Here is a 14,332-nt window from a genome sequence, read left to right on the forward strand (position 1 = left end):
GTGTATACCTACAGGGAACTTCACAATATGTAATCTGGATGTCTTTGGACTGTGGAAACCCACTAGCACATGGAGAGAACATGTCAACTCCAACTTCTCTTGATGTAAGGCCACAATTCTAACCTCTGACCCACTGTGAACCACAGTTACAGACAGAGGAATCATCAAATGGCATATGAATAACACACCAATTTCTTAAGTCATGTGTGTTCAGGCCTTTACACACTGGGGGCGTGACGAAATACCGGCCTATGGATATTAGGGCTTTTATTGTGAAATGTTAGAACAGAAGGAGTGGATCTGGTCTGTGCTGCCTTATTCAAGGTTGAACGTTTGCCATCTTGGTTCGGACTACAGAAGCTCCATGCTGTTGTTTTATAATCCTTATAAATATAGGCGCAACTCTGCCCGTTCCGCACAACGTGATTGGTTGAAACCTTTATTTGCGGTGCAAAAGCTCAGAAAAATGTCCTTGCTCTGAAATAAATGATGTTGCTTTTTTTGCCACGTAATATTTATATAGTATAATATATATGACAAAAACAACTGTTTGAAAAAAAATATTGATATACGAATTGTTGTTGTCCGTGTTTTCGCCGTACCTATTAGGGGTCGCCTTGGGGTCATTGATCCGCACATCGATGAGTGATTGGCATACGTTTTACGCTGGATGCCCTTCCTGACACGGGGATACATGTTTTTGGTGGTGGGAGGAAACCGGAGAACCCAGAGGAAACCCACGCAAACACGGGGAGAACATTGATCTCCACACAGAAAGGCCCTGCCCAGACCTTGTATATAGGCCTTTGACAATATGCATTTTTTGCACTACGCATGTCATTTCACGTCACAGCAATAAACACTCAGAGAAAGTGCTCCGGAAGTCAGGCGATGTAGTAAATTATATAGAGTGAGAGAGTCTGTGTCAGGCAGAGGTCAGAGTGGATGGGTGGGTAAAACAAACACAAGACAAAATGTCCCAAAATACACATCAATTTCCATTAATTTCCTTTAATTTTGGTGACTTTTCAGTCAGCTCATGTAGCATTGATTTTTCACACAGCCACTCCAAACACCAAACGTTCACAGCACAATTAGAGCATGGAGATACCATTGAATAAGTGATATTTGAGTTTTAGACAAGTTTCTCATTGTCTGCTTCCAAGGGAGCCATGAGGATTATGTCAAAGTTTCACGACTTCTTAACAATACAGCTTTTTTTCACACCCTCTTGGGTACATGTCTGGGGGAATTCGGTTCCATTATGAACCATTGTGGAGATTAAGCTTTTCCTATTGAAAGGAAAAAATTAGTTATAACCCAGCATTATCAGCTATTTGTCTGGGATGTTGAGCTGCAGGCTTTGTTGTCCAGCACAGACAGCTCAGCTGATGGATTCCTGACCATAATCTGTGATGTAGGGTGATAACTCAAGCAGACTGACCCCAGTGCATGTTGGTACCTTCACACAGAGAAGCTTGAAGGGCTGCCGCAGGGTAAAGGGCTCTATAAATGATTACTCTTTATTAAAAAAATATGTACAGTGTGCCTTCTAAAGGCAGTAAATAATATTTATTTGAAGTTCAAATTGGTTGAGCAATGCATGCTAAAGTTCCTAAATGTTTACCCAAGGGAAGAAACTTTTGAATGTTTCAGCATGGAGGCTGTACTCTTAATGCGTCTGATGTATCTGTGTATGTATATGTATATGCACGTATCTGTGAGCATGTCGGTGTGTGTGTGTGTGTAAGCAAAAGCTAAGACCGTTGGTTAAGACTGTACAACTATCCCCAGGAGTGTGCTCTCAATACATAATTCAGCAAAGCACATAAAAACTTAAACATTTTCATCCTTTTTTCGGGTGTTTGTGTATGTGTGCTAGTGGGTGGCAGTTAAGAGGGAAAGAGCATTAAGGAGTATTTTATGAGACCATGCCATGCTCTCATACTGAAACTATTCAATCATCCGCCCCCTTTCCCACAGAGAGAAACTCCACCGCACAATCAAACTTGTAATTTTTGCATCACATCATACTTTGCAAGGGGCTCATTTTCTAATGCCAGACAGAGATTTGCTCCAACGGCTTCGGTATCGCTTTAACAACAATTATTTAAGGATGCCGTTTCCATTATGCCTCTGTAAGGTGCCAAAAGCATCACGTTGGAAAACAACTTAGTTCCACTCCCAGGGAGTCCCTAAAAGGGCTATAATAAGAGTTATTACTTTGCCCATAGGAAGTGATATCCGCGCAGACCACAGGCACATTTCCTAAAGCTGCCACTTACCACACACCTGCTGTTCTCTGTCAGTCCAGATACAATGAAACCGTTAGAACAGTGCAAGAGTTAGTGTAATATTGTAACTCTACATTATGCAAATACTTCTTATAATGTTACCAGTAGTATTCATCATCTCCCGTTTTCAAAGCTGTAGAGCAGAAAGGGGAAAAGAGCCACAATTGCAGTCTATAGAACAATTGCTATATTATGACATTTATATAAATCAATCAATACTGTAACAAATATATGCCGCTATACAATATATTTCACTTTACATCAATGACTTATGACATTACGACTTCTATAAGCGTTTACTCATTATTTTTTTTAATTGGCACGTATTAGGCGATCTGACAAACCACACAAAGAAAACATTACTTTATGTTACTGCAATCAGTTCCATGTTACACACCAAACGCCATTACGCCAGAGCTATTCATTAGCCACAAGATTAAAGTCCTGCCAGAGTGAGATGAGAGTGAGAAAGAGCAAGAGAGAGAGAGAGAGAGAGAGAGAGCGAGAGAGAGAGAAAGCGATAGAAGAGAGACAAAGACAAAGAAAAGTATCCAAAGCCTGTATTAGCCACTCGCAGGAGCCAGCTGTCTGTTGCTAGGCTGCATTACCAGACACTGAATGAAAAGCTTCGGGAGCCTAATTTTGACAAAATTATACAAATTCTGCATCGACGTCTGCTCATTCATCCATTGTCTTATCAGTTCATTCCTACTCAGGGTCACAAGGTGCTGGAGCCTGTCCCAGCGTAGATTGCTACAGAAGGCTGGAAAACACCCTTGACAAGTTGCCAGTTCACAGATGGACTGACATAGATAGGCACTCACTGCGCTCGCATTCACATCTATGGATGTTCTGTAGTCTCTAATCAACCTAACATGCATGGATTTGAACTATGGCAGTTTAACTGGGGCAGCTGGAGGAAACCCAGGAGTGTGGATTGCTCTGGCTCTGAGCACCACTTCTGACTACTGAGCCACATTGCTCATGCGGGCTGTTCTCATACACCATTCTTATAGCTATACATACGAGAAATTAATGCACAGTGATTTGTTTATATCCCACAAAATCAATCTGTATGTATGTAATTGTGGGCTGCATGGTGGCACAGTGGTTAGCACTGTTGCCTCACAGCAAGAGGGTCACAGGTAAGGTTGATTAGGTTAATTGTTAACTCTAAATTGCCCGTAGGTGTGAATGTGAGCGTAGATGGTTGTCTCTTTGTGTCAGCCCTGTGAGAGTCTGGCGACCCAATGTCAGCGGGATCGGCTCCAGCCCCCCTGCGACCCTGAATAGGATAAGCGGTTACAGATGATGGATGGATGGATGTAATTGTGAAACAGGAAGTATAAAGAGCGAGAAACGCAGCGTAGGGTGGAAGTCGGGGACGATGGGTTGGTCAAAGAACACTGGACTTTGGCTCAGGAGGCCGGTGTTTGTATCCCATGTAAAACCAGAAGTCAATGTTGATTCATTTGTCACCTAACTTCTGTACTTAAGTTACGGCACTTCTGGTGTTATTTTAACCCAAACCGTGATCTTTTCCTAAACCAAAGTCATTTTGTTGCCTAAACCTAACTATGTTGATATTTCTTCCAAACCTAAGTAGTTTTATTTTGAAAAGACTGGAGTAGAAATTGACACATGCATCACGTGTTGCTGGACATTCGTAGGAAAACGCATTAAAAAGAGAAATAACTTCTTTTTTTTTAAAAGTTAACTTTTCTTAGATTCGTCACATACAGGTACATACATGACATTTGACCTCTGCATTCAACCCATCCTAAGGAGCAGTGAGCTGCTTGGGTTAAGTGTCTCCCAAGGACACTTCGACACTTCGACAGTAGGAACCAGAGATCGAACTGCCAGCTTTGCGGTTGAGAGACGACTAGCTACGTTGCAATGCTGCACTTTTGTTTATATTACATGAATTTAAAACAATTGCTCACACGGGAAACATTTGGATACAGAAATGACAGAAAATGCTCAATTATACTCAGTATTCATAAGATATTAGTTTATTTTCAGTCACAAAGGCAAAAGATCCAGAATTCATGCCACGTTATCTTTTGAAAACAATTCAGCTTTAAACTTACTGAACCAAATGAACTCATTAAATAGGCTTATTATAATAATGAAGTGTTACATGGTCTAGTTTGCAAGGCAACGACTACACAGAGAGTAAGAGAGAGAGATGCCTTTTTTTCTATTATGGCTGTACCTGTGCCGCTTTGTAGGTCTTTGAAACTGACAGCCCGTCATAAATCTAATTTCAGGGACACTCATTGTCAATGAACATCTTCAGTCTGCAAAAATGTCACCTTATACTGCCAGTAGATAATCGGATATGAGACAAGAGCTGAAAAAACACGAGCTTCCCCTGTCAAACAGAATGAAACTCATATTTACCGGCATCGCAGTCACTCGCCAAGCAGAGGATGAAATCAACTACTATTGAGCGTAGACTGTTTACTTATTAAAATGACCCCAAAGCCTCCTCTCACACTGGGTTGCATGCATAAATCTGAGGAGAGCAAACAAAACAATATGATAATAACTTATTCTTCTTCACATCACCTCTAATCCTTTGTGCATTTTAATCTCTTGCAAACAAAAAAATCCCCTCACGTCCGTGTGTGCAAATGTGTGCGTGCTTGTGTGCATGTGTGTGTGGCGAAACGCTGCGTTTGTGCGACTGAATACACATCAAATATTTCAGCCTTAAAAAAAACGTGGATGACTTTCCCTACCTTGGCAGCCTTCATCCCTCCAAAGCTGACACTGATGCAGAAATACACCACCGCATAAGCTCTGCCAGTGGGGTTATGCCAGACTCCGAGGAAGAGTCTATGTGAACCGTGACATCCAGGTGAAGAACTGCCTGTTTACAAAGCAGTTGTTCTTCCCACTCCGGTGCAAGAGGCACAAACTTGGACCGGCAGAGCGGCTACATGACTATACCTGGAACCCGTCGCTAGAGATGGAAGCCTGCCTCCAGGAAATCATGCACATTAGGCTCAATGATACAGGAACATACAGCAGCATACTAGGAGAACTGGACATGAAATACCTTTCTTTAGTGTGTTGTGCAATCCCAACGGCTTATCGTCCTATCCTAAAGCAAATCCTGTTATTCTCAGCTATGTACAAGGAGTGCAGGATTCTGAATCACAGGAAACGTTGGATGATTTTAAAACACCACGAACAGCCACGTAACGTATGTGGGATCTCAAATCACCGATGCATGCTTAACTACCATGCTAAGAGTGAACGCAGCTAGAATCATGATGCTTTTTTAATATAAATAGACATCCTTTCTTTTTTTCATGTCAGTGCAGATATGGAAATACACGTCCATATATCAGCAACTGCAGTAGTCTGCCTGCCTACAAGTCCATACTCCAATTCACTGTCCGAGAGCCCTTTGGTTTATTTAATTTACTGCAACATTTGAAAGCATGTATTCAGATTTTGTTTGAACTCTCCATTCAGTAGTGCTCCTTTCTTTAGCTTCAAATGACTCTATCCCATACGTATCAGCAGATTTTACTGCATCATTACGACAGCAGCTGTCTGAATCTTGTTAGTGTCCATTTTCTCCTCTTGTTGCTTCATTCTTAGTTGGTTTGGTTTGGTAGGGAATGATAGTATTATGGTGCTTGTAACCTTTTAAAAATGTGAATCGAACCAGTTCAAGGTCCTCACTGTTTTCTTGGTTTTAAAAAATGAATACACCGTAGAGCTGCTTTCAAATGTAAATAACATCATCAGATACTCACTAACATGCCGCATGAACATAAACAAATATGGTAGGAATTTAGTATCTGTCTAACTGGAGTGAAAAATAACTGAATTTGTCTATGACTTACTGTAGCTGATATAGAGTCAGATGACAATTTGTATATCACTGTATCCTAAATATGAAGCCAGACTATGTGTCATGATAAGACTTTTTAGACTTTCCACATGTCATTTATGTGCCACAGGCTCAACGTTTTTTTCACGTCATTTAAAGCCACGTCATTACCGTCAAACAGACGTGGTTATGTTTAGACAAAACAAATTACAATAACGGCCGCAGTTAGGTTTAGACAACAAAACTACTTCATTATTTTTAGGAAAAACATCATGGTTTGGATTAAAATAACTACATAAACTAAGTAAAATACGCATGTAAACAACGTAACATAAGTACGGAAAACACGTCACAGACGTCACTAACGTAACTTCAACATAACTCTACAACACTTTCGGACACAAACACCGGTCTCCTGGTTGAAAGTTCTGTGTTTGTTGGACCCATCCACCTCCCTTCCTTTCCGCCAAGAGCAGTCTTTCTCACTTTTTATGCGACATCATTAGCTCTGAGCGTAGCATATTCACACGAATGCGTTTGCATTGCAGTCAGCAGGCCTACAGAGTACATGGCATACACATGATACACCTTAAACAACAAAGGCGTTGTTAATGCACAGAAAAAAAGATTTAAAAAAATACTTTATCATTCATACGCCATTTGGTGAGACCGGGCTGCCCTATTAGTTCCAGTACATTATTTCCTGTCAAAACATAACAACTTTTTTTCTTTTCTTTTTTTTTACACGTCTGTTTGTGTACAGATCAAACAAATTATATATCATTTGTAATTTATTTGGCTGTTCCTGCCTGCTTCCAGTCTGTACACTAGGCTAAGCTAAGTTTCTCGCCTACTGGCTGTAGCTTCAAATTTAGCGTACGGACATGAAAGTGAGATCAGTCTTCTCTCGGCAAGAAAGCAAACATACGATTATCTCCAAAAATGTGTCAATATTCTTTTTAAATTGAATGATGATGTTCTCATACACCACTCATAGCTATACCTACTCAAAGTAATGCACTGTAATTCGTATATATCCCACAAATTAAATTTGTATGTAATCCACATAATGGTGAACCAGGAAGTATAAAGATCGACAAACGCTGCGTAGAGAGGAGGCCGGGGTGAATGGGCAGGTAAAAAAAACTGGATTTTCGCCCAGGAGACCGATGTTCATACCCCATGTGAAACCAGAAGTCAATGTTGAATTATTTGTCACGTAACTTCCGTACTTAAGTTACACCACTTCCAGTGCTTTTTTTTTTTAACTAAAACCACGACCTTTTCCTAACCAAGTAGTTTTATTTCCTAAACCTAACCAAGTTGCTTCCTTTGAAGATGGTGTGTATTTTGAAAAGACTGTTTGCATGTAATGAGCGGAAAGTGACACATGTTGCTGGACATTCGTGGGAAAACCCGAACAATTAGGAATACTTTTTTGTAACCCTTGTTTGAGGATACATTGAAACATGACGATTGATAATTTGAACAGCATAGCAGACCCCGGGAACGAGTTCTAGCTAGCTTGCTCAGACACAGGCTCACAGCAATGTAACCTCTAACACTGCTGCAACAATGACAAAAAAAAACTGTATTAGAAGCCTGTTTCATCACAAGTAAAAAGCATCAAACAAACTACCGGAGTGTCCTCAGAAAAGCCAGTCCTCCAAAATTGTTGGATCAAAGTGTTGCCTGTAACCCTCTCCTTGAAATTAGGTGCAAACAGGGCTGGAAAATCCACCATGGAGCCTGTCCACACAGCCCTCAGCTCTCTATCTCCTCCTACCCAGCGATTCCATCACAGAGCTCAAGAGTTAATGCGGTTGATGCAGTCCCTGCCCGGAGGGGGTAATGAAGTGACTAAGGGCTGACCGGCCCTGACCGGTGACAAGACAGCAGGTGTGAGCAGTCAGGAGTGTGACTGTGAAAATGTGTGTGTGTTTGAGATAGAGAGAGAGAGAGTGTGTACACTAAGCTGGCTGAGAATGAACCAGGCACCTTAACCACAGGTCCAGATCAATTAGTTGGCCTAATCGGTCCCCTCTCCGTCAGCCATAAATCCCCCCTGGTTTACCCCTGTATCTGTCATCTTTACTGCCACACCGCTATCATCTATCAGTCTCTCTCTTTTTTTCTTTCTCTTTCTCCTTTTCTCTCTCTCTCTCTCTCCTTTTTTTTCTTGCTCTCCCTCCGTCTATCCGAGCCATCTCTTTCTTTACACACTACGTTTATGCTCCAGCTTGGTAAACGGTAATCAATGTCTCACAACGGTGGACTGCTTCATCTAAACGATTTTTCAGGAGGGGTGTGTGTGTGTGGGAGAGAGAAAGAGAGGAGAGACAGAGTGACAGATAGAACTTTTACTGTATGCACACACACACACATTAGTATTAACAAAGTTTTGCATGTAAAAGCTTCTATGTGTGTGTATCTATGATTTGTGTGGGTATCTGTGTGTGTGTGTGTGGGAAATGTGTGAAAATGCCTGCCTGGAATTGGCACTGACTCCAGAAGCTCACAGTAATGCATTCACTTTTGGTACATAAATCACAATCAGCCCATTCTGCCATCTGGGTTACTGCTACATGGCCCTTGTAATGTACACCCTGGTTAGACCACCGGCTGAATAAATGAGTCTAGGATACAAAGCAGATACGTGTCTGTAATGGACAGTAAGGCGGCAAATGTATTCCCCCTTTTTTTTTTCTGGCAGAGAATATATGATATATTATATTCCGTATCAGCTACCGGTTAAGAGATGTGTATGCGTGCACATATGTGTGTCTGTGCATATCTGCCAATCAGATGATCTTAAATTTTTTTTTATAGAGCCTCATAACAAAAAACACAATGCTTACTGTGACTGCAGTTCAGATGGGTTTAGTAAATAAAGAAGATATATCAGTAAAAGACCACGACCACCACAATCTGAGGCATTTACACAATGGTACAAATATTTGTTTCAGCATGGCATAAATCTAAAAAGTACCCTGAATAATGTTAAATATAATGACTGAATACTTTACTTTTTTTAATTGTTCAATTTTAAACTGTTCTGGAAGATCTTTAGATATTTTTTACTTCACAAAAAAACAATACAGTTTACTGAATGGAAATCATCCTAAGTTGTTTCATTAGATTGATTACATTGCTTATCAGACCTGAAGTTTTGCTGATCTCGACGCCAACCAATTTTCATCCTGTATTGCAACATGCAATAATCTATTTTCACAAACACAGGGTCAGTAAAGGTCACGGTCCTCTGCCAGAGGTCCGGCCTCTTTGACAGATTCCTGTACAGATCAGCATCTAATTGGAAAATTAAAGCGATTGATTGGCTATTGGGACTAGAGGCATTTCTCTCACTTTCACAAACACCAATTAGCTCAGGATAAATGATATACTGAGGCGGTCTCACAAACAAACACAGTTACCCATGTACACACACACGTACGTACGCACGGTCAAGAACACCCTGAAGGAGTAAACTTGAGCATTTCTAACCTCAGCCAAGGTCACTTGGTAATATCTAAGCTTAAAGTGTACCGTAACCCCACGGTCACAAATCATATTCTACAATATGAAGCGCATACATACAAGTCCTGCTGTCGGGGAATAGGCTGTATTTCATCCAGATACCACAGAAATGAAGTGTCTGCCTGCCTTAACGCAAAACAAATATGAAGTTGGGATGGAATGAAATTGATCTTTCTTGTGTGTTGTGATGTATGTATGACAGCACAGCGTCTTTTGAGATTGCAGAAAAGCTAAATCACGACACAATGAAGCTTTTTCTCTTTAATGAGCTGCCATTCGTCCGTCCCATCAGTGACTGTATATATGAGTTAGACAAACGACATTGCAGTAAATTTAAATGTCATCATGTCTACAAATAATTTGCGCAGTTGGTTTATATAAATCAACTTAAAAAAGAAATGGAAGGCAACAAATCACAATGAAAAGCTTGTGGATTGGGAAGGAGAGATTCAAACAGGAAACGCATGTTGCACAAAATTTGGATCATGTCCAGCAAAAATGCATTTTAAACAAACAGGATATAAATAGCTGCTGCTGATGCTAATTTGATCTGTGGATATCCATTAGATCCACGTGGAGATTAAAAATGATTAAAATATTAAATATAAATAAGTAATTGATGGTGGTATGAATATGTGCACAGTAGTGATGAACATAATTAAAAAAAGGAAAAATTAGGTTATTATTTGCAACCTTTATTCTCTTTAATCTACAACAATTGTAGGATTATCACAAAGCCGGATAAACACGATTTCAATGTATTGTTTCCTGATAAAAAAAAACTGTTTTGATGGTATAGTGTGCTTTTTTAAGTCTGCATCCATTCATTCAACAGCATGTCTTTTTTAGTGCACAGTGGCACACATCCAACTTCCCCCAAATGCATCCTGTTGGCGCATCAAGTGGCTGCAGTCCTCAGAAACGCATCCCACTGTGCAGTCACATTACACCCCTGTAATTTCATTTAGGGAAAGTCTGCAGTGATGTTGCGATAATAATTCGGCTGGCACTGCATATATACACACACTATATATATATACAGTATATATACTCTTGATCACAGCCGAAATGCATGCATGCGCACTGCCCAATCTTACTGTGGAGATTTCACTGAAATGTTGCCCATTGAATAAATGCAATGCGATGCAATTATTAATATGCAGACACATCACAGCTTGTGCAACCCGTCAGACACCATGTCCCACTTAAACCTGTTACAATTAGCAGAAATAATTTCATATGATCGGAATCACGAGCCGTCCTCGTGCGCAAACGCTCATTAAACCCTCCGTTAATTGTGTTCCAAGTGGCAACAAGTTAGGCGGTGATGTTCAGCCTTTAAGTCAAGATAAAAAAAAGGTTCAATGAAATGCAAAAAAAGGTAGTACCATTCCTCTTCCTTAATACACACACACAACTCAGTGTGTGTGCATTTATTTATAGTGCAGCTTGCACACAAAACTCCTATACAGCGCCCTGTTAAAAAGGCATCATGCAAGTCCGGTGGAGTTGCATGTTGCAAGAACCAAGAAGCCACGGCACAATGAACTTTCCTATTAAATTAAACCCCCCTACAAAGTCCTACCTTTTGTTATCGTAGCAGCAGGAAACAAAATGCCTTGACAAGTTGCAGTGTGGGATGCTGGTGGTGGTGGTGACGGCTATAGATTCAACTTCCTCCCCGGAATGAAAGGTGTACGATCCTCTGTGTGATAATAAACCAGAGGGATGGATGGAGAGACGCTCTCTGAGCTGTGCGCCCTTCTTGTCTGTCTGCCACCGCGCTGCGCGTCTGTAGAGTCTCTCCGTTCAGAGAGGAGAGAGGAAGCGCATTCAGAGGGAGACGGCCGCTTACGGCACGGCACGGCACGGCACGGTGTGGAAAGCCCCTGGTGGTGATGGAGGGAAGTATACGGATGATGAAGAAGTGGAGGAGAGAGAGAGAGAGAGAGAGAGAGAGAGAAGCAGCATGGTGATCATCGGAGCCACCAATAGAAATAAAAAGTAATCCAGTCAACAGACTAAAAGGGACTGTGTGCATTTGTTTGTGTCTTCTGAAAGAAACACAAAACAGAGAGTGCTGAAACACAAACTGAATCTTTAAGTTTAAGAGCTAAAGGGCAGAAAATGATCACATTCACACCTGGAAGCTTCAACCACATTCTGATCTGCTGATCACTGAGCAGCTCCACTGGAGCGGTTTGGGTTAAGTGCCTTGCTCAAGGGCACCTCAGTGGTGATGAGGGAGGGGCAAGTGCTGCTTTTTTCACTTTCCCCACCCAGACTTATCCTGCCGGTTCGGGGATTTAACCGGCGACCCTCCAGTCTCAAGTTCACTTCTCTAACCTTTAGGCCACCACTGCCTTGTTTTAAAATGTATTATTCAATTGTATTCCTTAACTCCATAACTGTACTCCTCAGTCAAGTCTCCACCAAAGTGTGGATTGTTATTGTCTGTGCAGTGTATGCAAATAGTTCAATCATTGATTAGAGTTTACATTACCAAGCAACTGTGAATAAAAAACAAAAATCTGGACCTCTCTCTATAGGTTCCATGGTTAAAGAGGAGGTCGTGTTGCTCTGGCTCTATCTATTTGGTGTGGAGAGAAGGTCGTGTTGCTCTGGCTCTATCTATCTGGTGTGGAGAGGAGGTCGTGTTGCTCTGGCTCTATCTATTTGGCATGGAGAGGAGGTCATGTTGCTCTGGCTCTATCTATCTGGTGTGGAGAGGAGGTCGTGTTGCTCTGGCTCTATCTATTTGGCATGGAGAGGAGGTCATGTTGCTCTGGCTCTATCTATCTGGTGTGGAGAGGAGGTTGTGTTGCTCTGGCTTTATCTATTTGGCATGGAGAGGAGGTCGTGTTGCTCTGGCTCTATCAGTTTGGCGACACCGGGAAGCTGCTTGACATGACATCCTCCAGGATCCACCCTCTCACATTATGTTCACATTATACATATTATTTTTTGGATTGTCTGTGTTGTATTTTCATTATGTTGTTACTCTGTACACACGATATATATTGCACGTCTGTCCATCCTGGAAGAGGGTCCCTCCTCTGTTGCTCTTCCTGAGGTTTCTTCCATTTTTTTATTTTTTCCTTGTTAAAAGGTTTTATTCTAGGGGGGGTCCTTATCCAATGAGAGGGTCGTACTGTAAAGGACAGAATGTGTCGTATCCTGTACAGATTGTAATGCCCCCTGAGGCAAATTTGTGATTTGTGATTTTGGACTATCCAAATAAAATTGACTTGGCTTGACTAGAGGGGCCACCGTTCTCAGCTGCAGTAGAGAAATGCAGTACAAGAGGTGCTGTACAAGGCAAAGCAAGGTAAGTTTTACTGCACATTTCATACACATAGGCAGCTCAAATAAAAGACAGGGAGGATAAATCAAAGTGCATAAAACTTCTTTGTAGATAAAGAAGTTTAAAGAAGGCACAGACACAACGGACTGTGATGAAATCCGGAGGTGGTATGCAGATGTATATTCTTTGGGTATTGGACAAGGTGAAAATGTCAAGTACGTCTGCTTCTTTGAAGCGGTTCACCTATTAATCCGTGTGTGTGTGTGTGTGTGAGAAATATGCATAATAGAGTGAGGGACAAGAGACAAGAACGTGACAGAGGGAGAGAGAGAGAGACACTGACACACAAAGAGAGAGGGAGCGGGAGATGTGTCTGTTGCAGATTACCCACCATCACAAGCAGCTGGAGAATCTCTCAGAGGCTCAGTCAGCAGGGTTAGGGAGGTTAGGAAGCTGATGTACCAACAAGGGTTTTTAAAAGCCACCGTGCAGAGGCTGTTCACAGAGAGGTGCTGAACAGAGGAGGAGAGGCTCAGAGAGAGAGAGAGAGAGGAGGAGGTGGGAGAGGAGGGAGTCAGAGGGTGAGAGCGAAAGTGAGAACGAAATGTAATGTTCCCAAGTAAAGACTTATTTGACACTTTGACACACTTATTAGACACTGATTTGCCTATTTCAACCCTGTCTCACGGGAAGGCATAAAGATAGCATGACATTACACGGACATTCCGTGTGTCATGAGGATGCATTTTAGTCTTTTTACACGTCATTTGTACGCCACGCAACAAAAATACGGTAACGTCCGCAGTTAGGTTTAGGCAACAAAACCACTTAGTTAGGTTTAGGAAAAATATCATGGTTGGGCTTAAAATAAGTATGTAACTAAGTGAAATACGTATGGAAACAACGTCACATAATCAATCAATCAATCAACATTTATTTGTATAGCCCTTTACAATTACCAAAGGTACCCAAAGTGCTTTACATTAACATCAAGAAATAACAGGAATAAAAACATAACATATCATAAAATCATGAAAAGGTACATAAAAAGCACAGGAAAAATGTCACAGTGCTACTAGGTATTAAAAGCCAATCTAAATAAAACAAATTATTACGGAAAACAGTTACATTGGACTTGGAGTACAGACTACATTGCGTACAAATGGCCTGTCAAATGCAAGAAAGGTGTTTGTATTGCATGCTTAATGCCTTGCGCATTATCTTGGCAGTCATATACCTTTTCGTGTGAACAGGCTGAGTATTTGGATTTCTGCCTCAAGTTGTTTTATAGGACAAGTGTTTACATTGGGAACATTTCAGGGGATCTATTAGCAGAAATGGAAT

The 14,332-nt window shown here is 41.2% G+C and overlaps 1 protein-coding gene across 3 annotated transcripts in view; it reads right to left on the reverse strand.

Annotated features, from left to right (window-relative positions):
• Nucleotides 1-11,569, reverse strand: part of cdh22 (cadherin 22) — a 191,188-nt gene extending 179,619 nt beyond the window's left edge. For all 3 annotated transcript variants that reach the window (XM_074641992.1, XM_074642011.1, XM_074642002.1), the window contains exon 1: nucleotides 11,270-11,569. The gene's annotated coding sequence lies outside the window, so the exon portion shown is untranslated. The remainder of the gene's footprint in view (nucleotides 1-11,269) is intronic.
• Between the last annotated feature and the right edge of the window lie 2,763 nt (nucleotides 11,570-14,332).

The sequence above is a fragment of the Sebastes fasciatus genome, chromosome 1 (assembly GCF_043250625.1).
Source record: "Sebastes fasciatus isolate fSebFas1 chromosome 1, fSebFas1.pri, whole genome shotgun sequence".
NCBI lineage: Eukaryota > Metazoa > Chordata > Actinopteri > Perciformes > Sebastidae > Sebastes > Sebastes fasciatus.